Below are 22,761 nucleotides of genomic sequence, written 5' to 3'. Positions count from 1 at the left end.
GTCCGAAGACTGATACTTAAAGAGGCAGGGGGCACAGGGACAGGAAAGTTGATGTCTATTTGAGTATGTTCAACGTATTCTCTGACCGCTTGTCTGGCGTTCTGGAATACCCATATACAACGACAATATCTGCATACTCTTTGGTTGTAAATAAATGCATTTAGAATTTAGCACTTTTAAAAAAATGAATAAATGAAATGACACAAATAATAATTATTGTTACAGCAATCATCAATTTTATTTTTTATTTATCAGGCTACAGTGATTGAAATTTGAAATTATATTTTTTAAAATGCTTGTAAACAAAAACGAATCGGACTTATGTGTATATAAGATAGTGTTTCAAATTATCCCAGCTAGCATCTGCCAAAGTTTAGCATAGAGCTTGTGGAACATCCTGTACATGTATAATGAATAAACATAAATAACTTAGATTTTGTGATAAATAAGAAGTACAAGTAAATTAAGTATCTAAATTAAAGTTAGCCTTTTTAGTAAGTATTCATTTGTCGTAAAAGCATTATAGTCGTTCTTGAATATCCGCCTCTCCTATAAAACGTATTAACGAACTGTTTGTTTGTTTAGTCTCAACTGACTGACACACCAGGGCAAATGGTGACCCAAATTTATACTATTCCCGGACCTAAATCAGGATTTTATGGATTACTCGTCCCTCCGAGCTCCTAAAATTTGTTCTTTTAGGGATTACTACTTTATTCAGTCACGCCTATCATCTGCTTACATGTGTTTTATTTATGTTATCAACGTACTAGACGAAAAGCCAGCTGATAGCTTAAGCGGAAATGCTAAAATGTGAAGTGCGAGATAATTTTTTCCCCTGTTTCTAAGTATTTATAATCTGAGCTGTCAGATAGCGGAGAATTTATTTTATTGGAGGAAGCCCTTACAGAATAAACTGACGGAAATACAAATTTATTCGGTGGCGTGAAAAGGAATTGCAAAATAATTGAATTAGATACCAAAATTATGTTTAAAAATCTAAATTTATATTACAAATTAAAATAGAGCGATTATAAATTAAAATAATAGATGTCGCCCTAGTCGTTGTTCTCGAGAATACCAACTAATTACTTCAACCTGTATAAAAAAATACTATCTCGCAGAGACGGAGGAACCTCGGTTCCCTTTTGGGAAGATAGATAAATGTGGAAATATAACAACCCAGAACAGATATTCATTTTATTTAGGTAGTGAATCTCGGCCTACATTTCTGTAGTTTTTATCGCGAGAGAAGGGTCCGACGGGTTTTTAAATCCCAGTTTATTTGTCTCGAGAGCCATTTATATATTGCGTACACGTTTTTCTGCGACTTTTCTTTTGTTCTTTATAATGCTCTTGCCGCGATAAAACTTTGGCCCGGCGATGAATATTGAATGACGGAAATTACTTACCACGAAAAGCAGTGACCCAATGCAGACATCTTGGTGTATCCCTGTTCTACATAAACAAATGTCTCTCAACCTTTACTAGATAAAAAAATATATCAATCAAAATAATATTTAAAATGGCGCGTCGCTAAGCCGTACAAAATCAATGTGTTTTAGTAAATTATTTTCCACTTCTAAAATAGTGACAACTGGTAACGCTGATACTGCACTGATACAACTTACCATGCTAATTCCGGGCGGCAGTGGCGGCGTAAATAAGAATTAAAGTGCAATTTAAAAAACTAATCACAACTCGACTCAAAGAATTTAGGCCAACACGTACTATTACCGTTAAAACACTGAGTAATTGAGTGATTAGTTTAATGAAAGAGGATGTGCATTCCTTTTTCCATATTATACTTTTATATCAAATAACAATATTTGAACTCTTTTGTAATTTTTCAATATTGAATGCTAGTCCCAAGCAGACCGTTTTTATGTGCTTTCCAAAGGTCGTGACTACACGAAGATCTATGGACGATCTAAAATAAATAAATGTCATTTAATATTTATTGCGACTATTTTTCAATTACTCGAGCAAATATTGCCTTGGCGTGCAAACTGTGATTATAAATAGCAGCCCACCAAAAAGGAGCGGTTTGAAACAGCGGCAATATTTCGCTTCCCCTATATATAAATTTCGTATCATTAATAATATATCAGAAATCTTTTTCCATAGTCTTTTTCTTCATTTACAATAAATGGGGCTTAGCTGGGCAACGCACCTGGTTCAACATTTATTTTGTTTTCTTATCGGGCTTTCCAAGTTGCTCGGTTTCAGTTCTTCCTTTAGAATAATGGGGTATCGCTGCTTCTACCACACAAATGGTTGACATTTGATCCAATCAGAAAGTAGAGGTATATTATTAACATGTACTATTAATTTGTAAAAAGTACTTACAAAAAATTATAATTATAATTATTAGTAACATTAAAAACACCTATTATAAACGATTGTGTGTTGGTTTTTAATCGATTTCAAAATGTTGTGACAATTTTTATGTCACAACTTTCAATACATTGTTTAGATCAGTAGATATAATTTTCGTTGTCTTATATAGTGTAAATTTTGTAAAATTACCAGATAAATTGACAGTATTTTGAAAAATTTGCATTTACACTTCCACTGTATATACAGTAAGCGCCTAAAGTATGGAATAAATTCAGTAAAAACGAAACAAATTTTTTTTGGGAAAAATCCTCGAACAGGTCGATTTTTAATTTAAAAAATACATATTTTAGCATAAAATGCGATTTTCAACTTTCATTTGTTTTTCGAGTAATGACGTCATCGAAATTTTTTTTAAATAGCAACCCCCTATTTTTTTTCTTGATTCTTGATCGTTTCATTGTCGATCCGACAGTATTAAAATGTTGTCATCTAACATAGGAAAGTTTTCGAGTAAATGACGATTGAATGTTACAAAATGTAAATTTTATTCATTAAAAAAATAACAATTCCTGTCAAGCAAATACAATTCATTAAGTTTTCTACCTAAATTAAGTGTTCGAATTACCACTCACCGACTTCTTGACAATACGCAAATCTGTATAGAATTTCTTCTTGCACATTATGAATTATTTCTGGGGTAACTGTGTATTTCATCTATAATGCAATTTTGTAGTTCTTCTAAATTATGTGATCTATTAACGTACACTTTGGACTTTAAGTAGCCCCATAAGAAATAGTCCAGGGGTGTAAGATCTGGGGATCTCGCGGGCCATTCTATCGGTCCTCGTCTGCCGATCCACCTCCTAGGAAAACAATTGTCCAGAAAATCTCGAACAGGGCGCGCATAGTGCGGAGGTGCACCGTCTTGCTGAAACCATATGGTGTCATCAGGAATATCAGGGTCATTATCGTTAGGAAAAATTACTGCAAGCGCTGGAACAAGGTCATTTTGTAAAAACTCTAAATATCTTTCTCCTGTAAGGGTTCCTTCAAAGAAGAAAGGCCCTACTATTCTGTTGTCAACTATTCCAGCCCACACATTTAATTTCTGTGGGTGTTGGGTATGTGTCTCTGCCATCCAATGAGGATTTTCCCGACTCCAATACCTGCAAGTTTGACGGTTCACTGTACCATTGAGACAAAACGTGGCCTCGTCTGAAAAAAGTATTTGCCGGTGTAAATCTCTATTTACTTGACATAAATCCATCATAATTTCACAAAAGTGTAAGCGGCGGTCGGGATTGTCTTCATTGAGTTCCTGCACAAGTTGAATTTTGTAGGGATGATATTTTTCCTGCCTCAGGATACGTAGCACTGTGGTCTGACTAATTTCATTGTTTAATACAACCAATCGTGAAGTATTATTATCAGGATTATCTACCATACTTATCAAAATGTTCTGTTTGTGATCTTCACTAACGCTTGGACGTTCTGGTTTTGGAATATCTACAACATTGCCAGTTTGTCTAAATTTAGATTCTGTCTTACTGACAATGAGTGTTGATTGGCTGATACGGCGATCCGGATGATTTTCATTAAATAAATCGCAAACTTCCTGCTGCGTTTTAGTCTTATCCCCGCATCCGATAAGAATTAAAATTTCAATTCTTTGTGTAACAGTTAAATGTGCCATAATACTTTAAATTCAACAATAATTTTAATATCGCTTACAATACTTAAAAAGTCGGTATGACAGTGACACTTTGTAAAGATTTACACCTACGTGATCCATAAAAAACTTCAGGCATTTCAAAAAACTAAATTTGATAACGTCTTTGCTTCATTTTAATTGATTTGGGTTTTCTAACATTCAATCGTCATTTACTCAAAAACTTTCCTATGTAAGATGGCAACATTTTAATACTGTCGGATCGACAATGAAACGATCTTTCAGAATCAAGAAAAAAATAGGGGGGTGCTTTTTAAAAAAAAATGTCGATGACGTCATTACTCGAAAACAAATGACGGTTGAAAATCGCCTTTTTTGCTAAAATATGTATTTTTTAAATTAAAAATCGACCTGTTCGAGGATTTTCCCCAAAAAAAATTTGTTTCGTCTTTATTGAATTTATTCCATACTTTAGGCGCGTACTGTATAATAGTATAAACATCGCCAATTATCCCTTTGCTGAGTGGTTGCAAACGGGAATGGTGTTAATAAAATTCAAAATAAAGTAATTACAATTTTGCTGCTCCATCAGGAAAGGCCTTGTGGATATTTGTCGCTAAACATTGCGTTCGTGAATTTCGAGATGTAAATAATTACACATATTAGAGTAGAAGCGGATTGAATATTCATTTTTGTCTTATATCTCGTATACATTTGCATACCAAATCAAGAATATCCGCGCAAATAAATAGGGCCGAGAAATGGAAAGGCTTTTCATAAATGCCGTAATAAATTTAAAACAGGAAATGCTTAAAAGCGCTTACGATTTCCGACCTAAAATTTATGTTATTAAAAATTGTTTTCTTCCAGGAAGTTTTGTTAAACAAGACAACTGGGACGTAATCTGCTATGTGAAACCATGCTTCCGTTAAGGAAAACCGTCAAGCCCAATAATGTTTTATTTATGTGTTCTATAAAACACTCACAGTACTGTAATCGTCTTCCATATATTATGGGAAGTAATTTCCGCCTGTACGTTTTTTTTTGCTTTGTTTGGTTTCAAATCTTTTGAAAATAGCTCATTTCCGGTTTGAGAAAGAAGATATTCATTCAAAGATAATCATTTAACGAGGATCTGGTGCTTCAACTTAATTTCAGCTATTGTATTGAGCTATTAAATATTTTTTTATGTTCTGAACATAGCTCTTTTATTTATGAGTTTATGAGGACTCATTATTTCTCGAAGCATACTTTTTTGATCAATAGAACCTTGGGTTTTTTTAAAGGTGTGTTTTAGCTGCAAACAAAAGAAATCTGCGTGCTTTTGTGGCATCTACTTAATTGAAAAAACTTTCCTTCGTACTTCATACCTGATTAAATTGAATTGCGTCCCACTGATTTTCTTTTTGTTCGAACTTTAAAAACTTTTAATTCGAGTTTTAGCTTCAAACACTTGTGTCGTCGATACCAAGAAATGGTAGATGAATTTTCTATTACCTGTGAGGATAAGTTTAATAAACAGTATTTTTTTGGTACAAGAAATACTTTTATAAATGTGGTTTGGCATGTCAGTAGCTTCCCTAAAATCTTAATCAATCAGTTGTTTCCTTAGCATTCCAGGTTGTTTGGTCTTCCCACCATTAAGCACGTAGAGAAATTGCTTTAATCACTTTTACTGCTTTAGCATCTAAATGTTTTGTAACAATATTCTTATTCGACATTAGAGAAAAATACACCCACAAAGGAACTAATTAAAATTTCTTTCATTCCCGCTGAGTTATTTACAAATAATTTTCCCAAATAGGTATGTTTATAAAAAGTTATCCCACCTTATTTCAGAATTGCAAAGTTTGCCGAGAAGCTGTACTTGACAAGTGAAAATTAAGCGGTGAAAAAATTTCCCTGTGGAAAATTTAAAACGACTAATTAATTGAGATGGATTTTCCTCTGTTTAATTAAAATTAATCCTCGGCATTTTATGAGAATAAATCAAGAGTTAAGTAGAAATTTCTCTTTACGTAAATAAAAACCTCTAATTTACCCGTCTGTAGTGAATTTATAACAGCGATTATAATTTATCATTAATAACATTAAAAAGAGAAATTGGATTTAATCTGCAATTTATTTCAGGCCTAAACAAAACGTTAAGTATTAAGATTGAGACAGCAAATTATTAAAACGAGTACAGTAGATTTTTAATATGTTTAGATTTAACAATAATGACACTGATCTCTAAAATATAAAAAAAAATCTGGGGATATTGAAGTACCTTTAGTCCAGACGTCCATATTTGGGCGAATCGTATATCCACGGAGATTTTTGGCTTTTTGGCCTTAAAATTTCACTAGAACTGGAAATTTTCCTAAGCGCATAAAAAAACGTGGGCTTAACTTTTGGCGGCACAATATGTTAAAAAATTTCGAAAAATGTCATATTTTCTTCCTATTTAATTATGTATCTTTTCAAGAGTTGATTTTAGGCGAAAATGGAAAAGGAAAAAATGTTTGTAATTAAATTTTACACAATATGACTAGTTACAAATCAAAGGAATCATGATTATTATTGTAAAAATCGAAAAAATCACCAAAAATGGGGTTAAAAAAACATTACCCATTAGGGATTTTTTTTGGGGTCTTTAAGTTGGGTATAGGACCTTCACACTTGGCTCAAGAAAACTTCATGTTATGTAGAATCATCCCACCAAATTTCATTAAAATCGGTTCTATAGATTTTGCATAATAATTTTGCTATCCAGATTTTGAAAAAAAATTTGCAAATTTTCAAAATTTCGCACAGCAAAAACCAAGGTCCTTAGATACTTGAAAATTTAATCACATATAGGAGGGCTCTCAAGCTTTCAAACGCTTTTTGAAAAATTCGAATCCATCAATTAGGAGAGATCTGGTGCTTGTTTGAACATTGGTCGAATTTTTGTACTATAATTTTGTATTTTTGTAATATAATGAGTTAATTTCGCATTTGCTTATATTTTATACAGTAAATAATATTTGAATAATTATACTTTAATCGCAAAAGAAATGATGATTAAATTATTAATTAATTAATTAAATAATTAATTAATTAATGTAGTATAAGTCCAGAAAAATTGAATCACTGTCACTACCTTTAAACAGTCCGTGAAAGGAATTTTCATATGGATGTTTATAATATTTAGCTCTGTTGTATTGGCGAGTAATCTGCGAGAATTGATGATTGATGATCGTCCAGATCAAGAGTTGTTGAAATTGAAGCTACATAATTATGGGTAGATTAGTTCAAGGAAGGGTATATTTTTCATAGTTCTGCCGTATTGCAAATGAAACGCATTTTTAAAAAAGAAGTACCTTGTATTTAGATCACATTTAAATAGGTGTAATAACTGTTTAAATTTTGATTTTCACTTACACTGAATTCGAAATAGCCACTTATCGTACACCACGCGTATATTTATGAACTGAAAATTTGAGTTTCAAATATTTACGTAGTACTAGGATATTTGTACAAGGAAGCAAAGTAAACAGTTTTTAAATAAAACTTTCAAGTGATCTATCAATGTACGTTATGCGACGTATTAATATGAATCAGATGGGTCGGGACGTTATTTACATGGGGCCTACATATCCGTCTTCTTGTCCATTAAACTCATTATAATACCTTCGGCTAAAAATAAAGACAATTTATTAGAAGAAGCGATAACACAAATATTTTTATAACTTTCAGTGCGAGGAAAGGCTATAAATAATTATCCTATTGTTGATCCAAGGTATCTGTATATTTTTTTGTTAAAAAAGTATGGGAGGGTTACCGCTGAAATACTAATGTAAGCGAAACTTTAAATTAATTAATTAACTTCGTCAGTAAAATAGAAATTTATTTTATTTCGTGCTCAACTAAAAAAATTGAAATAAAAATATGACATCACCAGTAATTTTGTTTTCAATGATAAAGCATAACTTCACATATCAGGTTATTTCATCATTGCAGAACCTGAGCTGCAGAAAATTCTCGTACATTTGTAATAACCGGTTTACATCCTTTAAAAGTAGGCATTTCAGTAACGATATCAGGAAAACGTATAAATAAGGGCTATATTTTTCTATAAAGTTATAAATGCTGAAAGATGTGGAATACTTGTTTTAGAACCACGGCAAATAGATTACCTTCAACAAGATGACTTCAATTTTTTGAAGAATTTTGTGGTAATCGACTTATTAGTCAATTGTTGTGACCAACCAGATCTCCAGATTTAACTCCTTTAGATTATTTTTTGCTCGAATATGTAAAAAATATTATTTTTCTCCAACCGTCAGAAAACTATGACATTTTTTGACTGTCGGAAGTCTCTAAGGTAGACATTTTGTAACTCCGATGTTTTTCAACGAATCTTGACGATTTTTTTTAACTTAAATCTCTTTTCATAAGCTTTCCGAATATGTAATAATATATGACTATATTAAGCGCGTGCGTCGTATATTTCACTTTGCAACCAAGTCTAAAAAATAAAAAAATGTCCAGGTTGCAAATTGAAATTTTAAAAAAATTATAGAGATCAATGTATTATTATGAAATCTACCACGAAAAAAAATCATTGCGATTGTGGAAGATGCTCGGGATCGTCCATACCATTAATTAGTTAATTTGATAAGACCATAACTTGTAAACTATTCAACTTACCGATTCCAGATTTCGTGTGAGTTATTAGACAGTGATAAGGAATGAGAGGTAGCGATGCCAAATGTTTAATTCAAAAGTCATAAATAAACTTCTTCTGTTTATAAATTTTGATCTAATCAATATTTTTGACGCTCGAGGGTTAGTTTTGTAGGTCTTTTGAAGTCGAAAAAAAGTACTTTACTGTTTTCTCGTGGAAATGAGCGGAAAAAAGTTATAAGTGAAAAACGTGAATTTACGTAAAATTAATACAATTAACCAGCCTGTAAACAATCTTCCCCCCATTTTTATGACTGTGGAAAGTAATATGTTATTGTACATAATATTAAGCATCTATAGTGATAAATTCAGCTTGCCGAAATAAAAAGTTGCGTCCAACTCTATATTTTCTGGCCTATTACGTTATAATAAAATAAAAAAATTCATTTTCTATAGCAAAAATTTTCAGCAAGCGAAGTTTGATAGTCTTTTCCTTTTAGTAATAGCTAAAAACATTTTTCAACGAAATCACAGTTTACAGAAAAAAAGAAAAAGTTATTTTCCGATATCGAGCAACTAGATATATTGCAATGTTGACTTCTACCAACGAACCAATAATTTCACACTTGTTTGGCACACCAACTATATGTCGTCAATTGTTTTCTTTCCCGCAATGTTGACACAAGTGCTTTCGATACGCAACATTATCTATCAGCCACGTCGATTAAAATACGGATTCTAGGGAAGTCATAAAACTATAAAAACATAAATACATTCCAGAAATTGTTTACTTTAATTTTATTTTTGTAAAGCTTCCACGGCATTCTACTAAATTATTCGCTTTGTCTATTTTTCTCTAAAAAAACTTTAATACTTCGCATTGGCACCCATCTCGCTAAACAATTACCTACATTAATTCTGTCTGTCCGTATATTTTACAATAACCTATTTGTTTATCTATGTAATACCAGAATGTCATAAATCGGCATAGAATTTACATTTTTTGTAGAAAGAATTAATTCATTATACTCGGGTATTTATTATTCTATTATTAATACTAGTTTTTAGAATCATTAAACGTAAATAATTAATGAAAAATTAATGGGTGTTTACGCTGTCAAAGCGGTCGAGTCAAATCACATTTTAATTCATATTACAAGCGACATTTACATAAAGAAAAATAACTGAAACTAAATATTACCTCTACTGTGTACCTCATTAGTGTGTAATGAATATAGAGTACATGCTTTTAATAATTTTCAATTCGTAATTAATTAATAGATAAAAATATTGATGAATATTTTATGTAGAATGTTTTATTCTTAAATTAAATTAATGTACAAATAAAATAAACATTCATTTGTAAAATTAATTACGTTTACATTATTTGCATTTAAAAAGAACTGATATCCAACTATCGAAAAATTCACTCACCTTTCCAATCTCGACCGCGAAGCCATGCAAAACCGCTCTACGCCGGCCGGTCCCGAAGGACGCAAAGAAGTAGAAGCCATCTTTTTTCACACTTTTAACTCCTGTTTCCAAATTTTTCGTCGCAGCTCCTGAGAAGCCTCAAATAACCCCAAAATACCACCGTCGCAGTAGACGACACCGACGGAGGCCGATAATGTTGGCGGAGCAGCTGCCAACGACGAAAAAACCATCCCAACTTTGGATTTCCGGATCAAAACGTTTTATGAATCTTACGAAATTCGAATTGGAATGGAGTACCATGTCGGCACACACAGAGCGATCATCCGTTCCAGTGAGTCAAAGTGGGAAGATGGGTAAAATACAGAGAAGCTAATTGTCCAGAACTCAGGCGGACTTCTCTGCAGAACCTTCGCGGGCCCATCATAGACAGTGAACGAACGTCTACATGATACATTGTATATGCAAATGTTGTAAATATACAACACAAAAGCCTATCATTAAAACTATAACAAAATAATAACTTATCATTTTGCTGTCGTTTTAATGATAGGCATTAATAACTACATAGTAATTAAGAAAGTATGAATTTATGTAGACATGAAAAGTGTGTGACTGTAGTAGAACTTTTTCAAACTCCTGAAAAATTAGCACATTTCTGCAACATTATATTATTTTTCCTAAATCTTTTTATCATTTTTTTCTAGTAGCTTTGTAGTAAGGAAAGTATACATTTTTTTTTTAAATCCGTATACATTTTGTTTCTATTCGAACCGAGATACGTACACGAATGTCGAAAAACCACTAATCCTTAAAAAATAATACACGCAGACCCTTTTTCCCGTACAAATTGGGAGGATTTTGTTATCTTAAAAGATATGTTTGCTGGGGAACCTCAGCATTCGACAGGACATAAAAAACGGGCGAATTGATTTAACAGAACGCTATTTTAAAATATTACCTCTTTCACTTAACAAATAAACGAGATCGAAAGAAACCGCCGCAACATAAATATCGGAACCAATTTGATAAGGGTCGGCCTTTTCGTTCGGGGGAAATGAACTGATTTTAAATTGCGGTCCTAATCTTGTTTTATATTGGAATAACGATAAGAGGATATGCCTATATATCAGTGGTGGACTTATATATCTGTTGTATACGGGTATCCGTCTTCGGCATAAATCAATTTTCATTTTGGAATAATGAATCCAATATTTCCTAAGCCTTGTGGTATCGCGAAGCGGATCCGCATAATTTCAGACGTGGATTAATTGGGATTAAGTGATAGCAACAAATTTTAATTTAACGTGTATTACTGAGGTTGTGGTGATGTCCTTCGTGTGATATTCGCAAAGCGATAAGTTTTCCATAAAAGGGCAATGCCCCTGGTTATCTGGATAGTCCAGACGGTATCTGTTTCAGAGTCCATATTTGGGTGAATCGTATATCCACAGAGATTTTTGGCTTTTTGGCTTTCAAATGAAAATTTTTCTATGCGCTTAAAAAATCCGCGGGCTTAATTTTTATTGGCACAATATGTTAAAAAAATTCGAAAAACGTCATATTTTTCTTCCTATTTAATTATGTATCTTTTAAAAAGTAGATTTTAGGCGAAAATGGAAGAGGAAGAAAATGTTTGTAATTAAATTTTACAAAATATGACTAATTACAAATCGAATGAATCATGATTATTATTGTAAAAATCGAAAAAATCACCAAAAATTGGGTTAAACACATTACTTTTTAGGGATTTTTTTGGGGTCTTTAAGTTGGGTATAGGACCTTCATACTTGGCTAAAGAAAAGTTTATGTTATGTAGAATTATCATACCAAATTTCATCAAAATCGGTCCGATAGATTTTGCATAATAATTTTGAAATCCAGATTTTGAAAAACCAAGGCCCTTAGATACTTGAAAATTTAATCATATATAACGAGCGTTCAAATAAAAACGTGGTCGAAGTTGGCTCTGACACATTGGACGTAGGGAGTAGTGTATTATATGTTTTGTGGGGAGTAGCTTATAGCGACCAACTTAACCTCATTTCTCAACGAGCTGTTANCATCTACTACAGAAATAAATGTTGAAAACGCTTTTTTCATTTGTTATTCATGGATGGCTGTGATGACATTACATTAAATTTTTCGAATAATACCTTTTGACGAAAATACCGCTCTACGTGATTACTATAAAATAATATGAATCCGACCAACTTTTTAGTTTTTGTACAGGCGCTTTAACACTCCCGCTTCTATCCCGGCAATATGAAACTGAATTTATTTTTAATTCCGTATGAAATTATCGCAGCGCATACATATTCAGTGTTTGTAGTTCATTTAATATATTCCGTTTGTGGGAAATCATTATGCTTATTGAAAATGCGGCATAATTAACGGTTTTAATTGTGGCGTGCTGCATTGGCGAAAATAAATATGTTCGCAACTTCAAACGATGCGTATGTAAATTGAAACTGCGATTAACACGGGAGCGGGACGAATTTCCCGTAAGCGCGAGCGTTTGATCGATGTTTCGTCACCACCTGATGATGCCAACTTCATCAGTGAATTCAACAAATTGTTATATTTCAACTCTTCCTTGTATATTTCTATAAAAAAAGGTTTCTGCGAGCGAGGCTCCGTGCTGATGCTCGGCAGCTCGTCCGAAATATAAGACGCTTAGGGCACAATTTATCTCTCCCGCTCCTTTGTATTATAAAACTTAAAGGTTTTTGACGCCACTTTATCGCAAATTTACTTCCCGGCCCGTAAATATCAACTTCTAAGGTTCTTGTTGCGGACGTGTTTCGGAGGTGGAAATTTTGTTTAGTGTTCAAGGAAAGATATATGGCCGCCTGAGTTTGGCTAATGGGTTAACGCCCAATAGAAGAGCCTCGTACGTCTCCACGCAAAATCTACGTTGCAGGACCCATTTACAAAAATATACTATAGGCGGTATCTGTTTTGGTTTAGGTGACGGAGTTTTTTGGCTTTTTGGCTTTCATATATCACTAGAAATATAAAAAACGCGGGATTAACTTTTGGCGACACAATATGTCGAATGAATCATGATTATTATTGTAAAAATCGAAAAAATCGCCAAAAATGGGGTTAAAAAACATTACTTTTAGGGAATTTTTTGGAGTCTTTAAATTGGGTATAGGACCTTCATACTTGGCTCAAGAAAACTTCCTGTTATGTAGAATCATCACACCAAATTTCATCAAAATTGGCTCGATAGATTTTGCATAATAATTTTGCAATCCAGATTTTGAAAAAAAAATTGCAAATTTTCAAAATTTTGCACAGCAAAAACCACTTGAAAATTCAATCACATATAGAAGGACTCTCAAGCTTTCGAACACTTTTTGAAAAATTCGAATCAGTCGATTAGGAGAGCTCTGGCGCTTGTTTAAATATTGGTCGAATTTTTGTACTTATAAACAATTAGAATAACTGTAAATATTTTATCAAATCAAATTTTTTAAAGCAGGTGATTAAAGTATAATTCAAATATTATTTATTGTTTAAAATATAAGCAAAAGAGAAATTAACTCATTATATTACTAATTTTCGACATATTTTGAAAATAATTGTTGTTTAAAGAATTTTAGAATATTTGAATAAATCTGTTTTTGATCTTTGATAAACAGTATATAAGTTTATGCACTTACCTTTGATACAATAAAAAAATAAAGTTGATAATTAAAGGAAGTTTAAAGATAAATAATTATCGGACTGTTGAAAGACCAATAATTATTAACGATAGGCATTTGAAAATACGCTAATTGTTTTTTTTTAAATCGCGAGACATCGATTTAAAAAAAAATCATCAAAATCGGGCCTCTAGAAGCTGAGATATTAAAAAATTTTAAACGCGTCGCGGTTTTGAACTCGCCGATTCAATTTCGAGCAGGCCGAAGCGGCCACGCTCTTTGCTTCCCCCACCACCACCACCCGTACGATTTTCTTGAATTTCTCGCTTGCATAAATAACTTTAAAGCGTTTTAAAGTAGGTTGCCAATGAAGAAAAGTATTGCAAACTTAGACCTGGTAAGTACTCGGAATACCAAAGGTATTTTTTAGAAAAATTAGCACGGATGTCTCAGTACATTTAGTGTAAATGACGGTTAACTTTGATCGGCTATAACTACGTAACTAATTGACCAATCAATATGTTTCTTTTTTATAGAAGCGTCTTTCCAATAACTTTTAGAACCTGCTTTAAAAAATTTGATTTGATTGAATATTCTCGAAGTTATTCTAGTTGTTTATAAGTACAAAAATTCGACCAATGTTTAAACAAGCGCCAGAGCTCTCCTAATTGAGGGATTCGAACTTTTTAAAAAGCGTTTGAAAGTTTGATGGCCCTTTTATATGTGATTAAAGTTTCAAGTATCTAAGGGCCTTAGTTTTTGCTGTGTATAATTTTGAAAATTTGCAAATTTTGTTAGCAAATAGGCTAAGTCTAAGGTTAAGTCGTGTGCCGCCCACGATACACAATGCTATTGACTGCCATAAAAACACATGCCGTACACTCGACCAAGCAAAGCGTCAAACTCACCCATGTACAAAAGACAATGAAATGCACGACCAACGTCTCACAGTCAGCAAAAATCTTCTAGTCTTTGTATAATGGTAATTAATGCAGTTATAAGAAGGCATTGTGTATCTTTTTGTTTGAATAAAATTACATAAATGAGAACCCGACCTACAGCCAACCCCGTACCACATTCCAGCCGCCCTAACATTACCGATCTCTAACTATTAATTACATACAAAAAAAAATGTCACTGGCGGATAATTTGAGACCGCTCAGTTATACACAAATTGTTCCAACGCTAATTTTTATTTAGCAGAATTGTACTAAATTTGCAGGAACGCGGATGAGAACGAACAGCAATGGGCAATAATGATGCTGGTACACAGCCCTGTTCGTGATCAACTTTATTAATTTTGCCGTTTTGTTTAATCACCGCTTAGAGCGTTGTTTGCAGAAATGTATCGCGTAACACATGTCCCAGTGTTTGTACGTTTACCCAAGCTAAGCCGAAGGCCTTGTTAGTACACATAAAAATAACTATTTTCACGGAAATGTGGATGCGACTGCATTTTATGTAACGCTAGCTCCATATCCCTTTTCGTGTCATATGATTTACTAACGATAGCGGTTTAAAAAAACATTACCAACGAATATGAATAGATTCTGATAAACAAACGGATAATTATTCTGAGAACTTATCTGTAAATAACTGTTAGCCGTCGTATTTTAGTTAATTTTCTGCGACTGCGACTAAGTAAAGTTCAAAGAGTTGCTTGGGATACGGAGGTCCCGAAAACCACACCCACGGCGACAATGGAAGCTCCATTACCCTTGGATTAACTTCATTTTCACTTTATGATAATGAAGAAGAAGGGTTGAAACTTGCCACAAGCCTCGAGTGACATTTAATTGTAATGAAATTAAGAATTTAGTAAATGAAGTTCTATGAATATAGGGACAGATCGCGATTGCTAAATCAGAAACAAAACTTTCGGCACAAATAAATAGGAAAAGTCTATACACCGTGAAAGAGAATGCCTTTATTTCGATAAACAATATATTAACAAGCAATTGCGTTTAGCAGATTGAAAGTGTAAGCCAACTTTCAAGAATAGTTTTCGTCGTCAGTGTAAATTCTTAGGCAATAACACTGGTTTGTATTGGTAAATAAAAGGTTGGAGTAGGTGTTGAATAAAATTGAAATCAAATAATCAAAGTAGTCTGATAAATAAAAATAATAACAATATTTATTATTTGTGTCATTTTGTTTATTCGTTTGACATTTGGCGTTAATATGCTAAATAAACAATACATTTATTCAGAACGGAAGAGTATGCAGATATTCAGGCCGAGTATGTATCACATTTTATCATAATAACAGTTACGTTATTTCAGGGTTAAACGTTAAGATTAACGTTAACTGTGTTAGATGTAACCTGCACGGTATTGAGGAATTAAGACATACAACTGACAGATGTCTTTTAGGTTATGAAACATGAAACAAATGAATATAAAAAATTAAATGACATATTTTTTTATCGGTGGAAAAACATGTTTAGGGGGTCAAATACATCCTCAAAGTTCGCCCCCCCAAAACAGTTTTTTCTAAATATCTGCGGTTCTAATCAATATTTTGGAATGAAAAAAAAAAATGGAAATTGTTTCTTATAAAAAAACAAATGTTTCACATTAGATTCCGTGTTTGGAGGCTGCTACCCTTATTTTTTATTTCAGAAAAACTATATTTTTCAAACATTTTTTATATATATAAAAATTCATATTAAAAAAAATAAAAAATATGATTTATGTAAAGAAATTGACAAAATAAAGTTCTCTTTTTAGGGGGTGAACAACCCTCTAGTGTGCTAAAAATGTCTGTACGATTAGAATTAACATTGCAAAATAAAAAGTTTTTACTTTTTCTCTAATCATACGAATAATTTGTTCTATTAGCCGCAAACAGATTTAAACGGATGCAAACTACCCCTCATGGTCACCCCCAAAATATTTCTGTGACATCTCAATATTTTGAAATGAAATAAAATGGAAATTACTTCTTTTAAAAAAATAAAATGTTTCACAAGTGATTTCGTGTTTGGGGGTTGCAACCCTTATTTTTTATTTCAGGAAAACAAAGTATATTTTCAAACATTTTTTATATATAAAAAATTCATATTGATTCAAAATATTAAAAATAAGTATGATTTATGTAAACAAATTGACAAAAATAATTTCTCATTTTAGGGGGCGAACAACCTCCTAGTCTTTACATTTTCTCTAATCATACGAATAATTTTTTCTCTTGGTCTAAAACGGATTTAAACAGATGCAAACTACCCCTGATGTTCACCCCCAAAAACAGTATATCCGTGATATCTCGGGTTCTAATAAAATATTTTGGAATGAAACAAAATGGAAATTACCGAACCCGTTTTTGAGGGATGAACATCAGGGGTAGTTTGCATCAGTTTAAATCCGTTTTAGACCAATAGACAAAATTATTTGTGAAATATCTGTTTTTTTTTTATAAGAAGTAATTTCCATTTCGTTTCATTCCAACATATTGATTAGAACCCGAGATGTCACAGAAATACTGTTTTTGGGGGTGAACATGAGGGGTAGTTTGCATCCGTTTAAATCCGTTTGATGCTAATAGAACAAATTATTCATATGTTTAGAGAAAAAGTAAAAACTTTTTATTTTGTAATGTTAATTCTAATCGTATAGACATTTTTCACTCACTAGGGGTTTGTTCGAGAACTTAATTTTGCCAATTTGTTTACATAAGTTATATTTTTAATTTTTTTTAACAAATATGAATTTTTTATATACAAAAAATGTTTGAAAAATATAGTTTTTTCAAATAAAAAATAAGGGTAGCAACCCCCACACACGAAATCACTAATGAAACATCTGTTTTTTTATAAGAAGTAATTTTGCATGTTGTTTTATTCCAAAATATTGATTAGAACCCCAGATATTTAGAAAAAACTGTTTTTAGGGGCGAACTTTGAGAATGTATTTCACCGACATATTATTTGATAATAATAATGCAGAATTATTATAAATACCCGACTCAATAGACAAAAACACATACAACTAAAAGAGTTCTTTTAGGTTATTAGTGCATCATTTCGTAGACATCGAGAAGAAAGTAACCTCGCTCCAAACAAGCCGTTCGTTCTATTGAAATGAATGTATAAAATGAAGAAGATAAAGATGAAGAAATCTTCATTCGTCACCGAATTTTATATGGCGTGAACTGAATCGCCAAAATGTACAAGCGTTAAACGCTGGAGACACTCCTCAACGATTAAATTTTTGTAGCTGGTTATTTCAACAACATGCACAAAATGATGGATTTATTTCGCTTGCCATGTGGAGTGATGAGGCGTGTTTTACTAGGGAGGACGTAAATAATAGTCACAATGACATGTTCATTGGGCGTTACAAAATCCGCATGCAATTCGATCAAGACGATTTCAGCAACGTTTCAGTGTAAACGTTTTAAATGGTCGATTAAATGCAAATATGTATAGAACTTCCTCGGAAAACAACTTTTTTGACTTGATGTAGGGTTTAATATTGTTCAGAATATGTGGTATGATGATGATCACGAAAAATATACACCAGCACCCCCCACTCTGCCTTCTCATTTTAAAGCATTTCCTAATAAAAAAAAACGCAAATATCATTCTCCGCCCCACACAAAATTCTACTAATGGCTTTTAAATGCTGCAAATGCAAAAATTAAGCCACCTGGTCCATTCGTGGGACAATGCTGCGGTTTTTAATGACCCCGAAACGCTCTGAAATATCGGTGCCGCGATGAAGCTTTAGAATGAGTTAAAAGGCAATAAGAAAGCTCCGAGGTCGTCGAACCCGGGACGACGTAGGCCATGAAATATATAAATGACACCGCCGTTGCTTTAATCGCACTCTGTTTAAACTGGAACGTTGCAATTAATAACTACTGCACATCGTTTCAGATAATTAGCGTTAATTTTGAGATGTACAGGGCGTGATAGTGACGTTGCGACAAACTGGCAGGAACAGGTGTCACAGCACCTGTAGATATTCCATAGTGATTCGTTTTCTATTGTTTTCGTTGTTTCTGTGTCCACATCAGTGTAGGTAGAACAGCGGAGTGTTTTTAATTAAATTTTTAAACGAAAAGGTTCCTTCAAATTAATTTACGTAAACATAAAAGTGCTGAATTATTTCGTTATTAAACTACTAAGGCGTGAGAATAACAATTACAAATTTAATTAACATTGACCTTCTCTGATGGCCCGAAATATATATGTGATATAGGAATTTACACTTATTTCCAACACAGAGACTTATTACCATGCCAAAAGCAGAAATATGAATAACGTATTCCTTTAGGGTAAGCTTAAATACTTCACACACATTTATTCCGTAAAATACAAAAGCCGATCATTTCGTAAAGTAACAAGGTGGAATTGTGTATTTTTTGCCACGTGGTTTTGATGTCCTTGAAATTTTTCATTTCTGCAAAATATTCCTCTCATATTATTTTCACTCTTCGTCACTGACAGTGATTTTCTTCGTTCAGTGGCGGGTTAAGTATAGTAGCAATAGAGTCACATATTCATTTTGATCGCAAAAATACTACACAAAAAGCAGAATGTTTTGGTATTAATTAATTTGAATGGTTTATTAATTTGTTAAAAGGGATTAAGGAGGTTTATCGGGGTCCGAGGGAAGTGAGGAGCGCAGAGGGGGGGTCCTATGCCTTTCTTATGGGACTAAAACCCGTTGCCAATTTGAAAAAATTAAATTCTCTTGAAATTATTTGCGATAAACATTATCTATATAGCAAAAAAATCTACTCATATGCACATAGCATACATCTTGACTAATTAACAACATACAAATATCATATTTAAGTAGTTTTAAACTATATTTAATGAACGCATAAAGACTATGTAGATGTGGCAACAGCGCTAATAATTGACTAGCAGTTGTACACACTGCGAACCTACAGACCTCGGACATCGGAGATATTGCTCGTCAAATTCGGTAAAGATGCGTACTCGTTCAAAAATGTATTGTGTGTAAACTATGTACAATATAATTATTATACATAGCAAATATATCGTATTATCCTCGTTAAGATTTGTATCCTTTATTTAAAATCCGTAAATCATGTGTATTAACTATAACTAATTCTTTAGATATAAAGTTTGCTGAGAAATTTTTATGTTCCTTTGTTATTCCGTATAAATGTTTTTATCTCAAGTATTACTAATTATATTCATCAAGTATAGAAAACTTTATGTAACCCTAAATATTTCTGGGTAATGATTACGATGTTTTTATAAACCTTTAAATATATTAAAAGGATTTATCAACTATATTTTTTATTCCAATAAATATATCACCGCTTCCTAGTCTTTTTTAATGAATGTAGTTTTTTAAAAACATTACAAAAAATCATCTGTTGTGGATAATTTATTGTTGATAACAATGTACATGGGATTTAGGAAAAATGTATATGTTTGAAATCAATTTTGTTTTTATCATGTCTTTCAAATGTATTCCCTCCTTGCTGTCAGCTGATTGCGACGTTGCCACATTAATCCTCAAGTCAGACAGAAATGCAATTGTTGATTTCTGTTTCTAATTAATACCGCTGTACTATGTTCAAAACTTACATTAGTTTTACATTAAAAATAAGATAATACTGTGTACTACCTATGGAAAAGTTTTGTTTCACAATTTCTACATTTTTTTCTCAGTTATGGGCAAAAAAGGAGCCGCACCGTTCTTCTTCGCCATATAAACCTATGTTAAAATGAACAACTTTCAACAACAATATCTCAAAATCTAGATTAAAAAAAAAATCAAAAAAATTATACGCACAGTGGAAGCACTAAGTAATAAATACGCTATATAAATTTCAAGTACATCTGTGCATTTCAGTAAACCCGATATACCTCCATAAATACAAATGATTTAAATATTATTATTATTAATCTCAAAACTAACATAATCTTGTTTTTCTTATGCGAACTTCAAAGTAAAAGCAACAATTCAAAGTCAGATTTATTTACAATTAGTGAAATATATATTTAAGAACATAGTATTAATCAATATTATATTACCTTCTCTCAACTCTGAGTTCTGATTAAACACATAAAAGTATTTAATATACACGTACGTACGAATATATTATGAAATACGAGATGATTACGTTCCACACCAACTTCAAAGCGTTTATTATTTTTATTTTTTTTCTGGACCACATTCAAGTTAAAATTTCTTTCTTGTAATCAAAGGAGACTTCGGTAAAATGAAGTAAAATAAATTTAATTACTTTTATTTTCAAAGCTCCCGGGGAAAAATTAATTTTAAAATTTTCCAAGTATGTTCGGAAAGACCGGTATTAACTTCAAATTTCTTTACGATACAAACTTTTCGTACAAAAATTAATCAAATGTCAACATGTAAATATAAAAATATAATATAATAATATCCATGTATGGTTGTCTGATTATATAGGGTATCTTTGATCTTTAGAAACCCATATCGTAAGTTTGTTTTCTCAAATACCATTGAAGACTGAATTGTTTGGGTTGAACGACGGAACCGTTTTTCACAACGTATAATAGATGTCATTTCGTGCGTGTCAATCGCGGCTAAATTTAAGATATTTAGCAGCGATTCGGTTGATGAAGTGGCTGAATAAGAAAAAAGTGTAAAAACTGTATTTTGTTTAAACTTTTATATCTGTTTACTAGTACATGTTTAAACTTTCCTAAGTGCATTTTTGTCTACTTTCCCGAAAAACTGCCTCTACCGACCGTTACCCCTAAATAATAGTAATATCTATCTAGTGATTAATATGCAGTTGCAAAGTAACATTTTTCATCACTGTCTGTTGATTTAACAACTTTGTAAAGTGATGTCTGTGTTTGGATATCTCATTATAGATTATCTGCAGGATAGTAGGTACAATTGTATAATTGTACTGAGTAATGGGATTCATTGATTTTCAGAACACATCTATATGTAGTTGAGAAGTCGTCGAACAAAGTTCCCAACTTCTAATATCAATACGTAAATACACTAGAAAGTTTCTGATTAATTTGATAATGTCTACGGTAAGTTTTTGATGATATAAAACTTTAATCAAGTACATGATTACAAAATGCTGACTAAATTTTACTCTAAAAACTTTTAGTACTTCTGATGTCCTGCTGTTTGTTAAGTATTTGCTAAAAAATGTCAAAGGGGGTATAGGTGCCAAAATAATATGTACTACAAACACAATTATATTTGATACAATTAAGTAACAAAGAAATAATTATTTCCAGACGTTGCAATACACTTGATTGAAATTGCTGCTTTATATGTCACAGGTCCGCACTGTTGAAATGTTGTTTTTATGTAGAATCCTCAGTATATATAAACTTCGCAACCCTACGATCATTTATTTTCCCTTTGTTGTCAAGTATTTACGGTGCATTGATATGGATAGAAGTCTCCCTCGCCTTTTTCATATCAAGATATCTTTGTTGGCCACAGTGAGTACGTGTCATTGATATAACAATATAAATAATAACACAAGACAAGATATAAAAAGTGAAATATTACAATGGACTGTGATAGAAAGTCGCTACTGCTATTTTATGTTTGTTGTGGGGAGAATAGGGAATGAGTTTTAATAATTAACCCGTATTTATTAAGGAGGATGGAGTGGTATCCTGATTTTATTTGATCAAAAATCGCTTTACTTTCCAATTCCCAACTGGAGATGGTCTACAAAGCAGAACCGCCACTCCTTTATCCTTGTACTCGCAGGACGACAGACAGAGACAGCCACAGTTAGCTAGAAACAGTCTGGAAGCCTTGTGAGCGAAGCAGGCGAATTGAAAATTTCATTCAACTTTTGAATCCAATTTCTTCTAAAGTTTTGTTTCGGTACCAGCTTTATTATTTTTATGAACATACCTTTAAATGTTTCGGGCTTTTTTCTTCTGAAACGCCAAGAAAATAACAATTATATATATAATTATCTATAATACGTCTACATACTTGTACAATTTGGAGTATTAACAAACCAAATTTAATCCAAACAAATCAATACATGTAAAACATAATC

The sequence above is a fragment of the Anoplophora glabripennis genome, unplaced genomic scaffold (genome assembly GCF_000390285.2).
Source record: "Anoplophora glabripennis isolate ALB-LARVAE unplaced genomic scaffold, Agla_2.0 scaffold428, whole genome shotgun sequence".
Classification (NCBI taxonomy): Eukaryota; Metazoa; Arthropoda; class Insecta; order Coleoptera; family Cerambycidae; genus Anoplophora; species Anoplophora glabripennis.
This window is presented reverse-complemented; position numbering follows the sequence as displayed.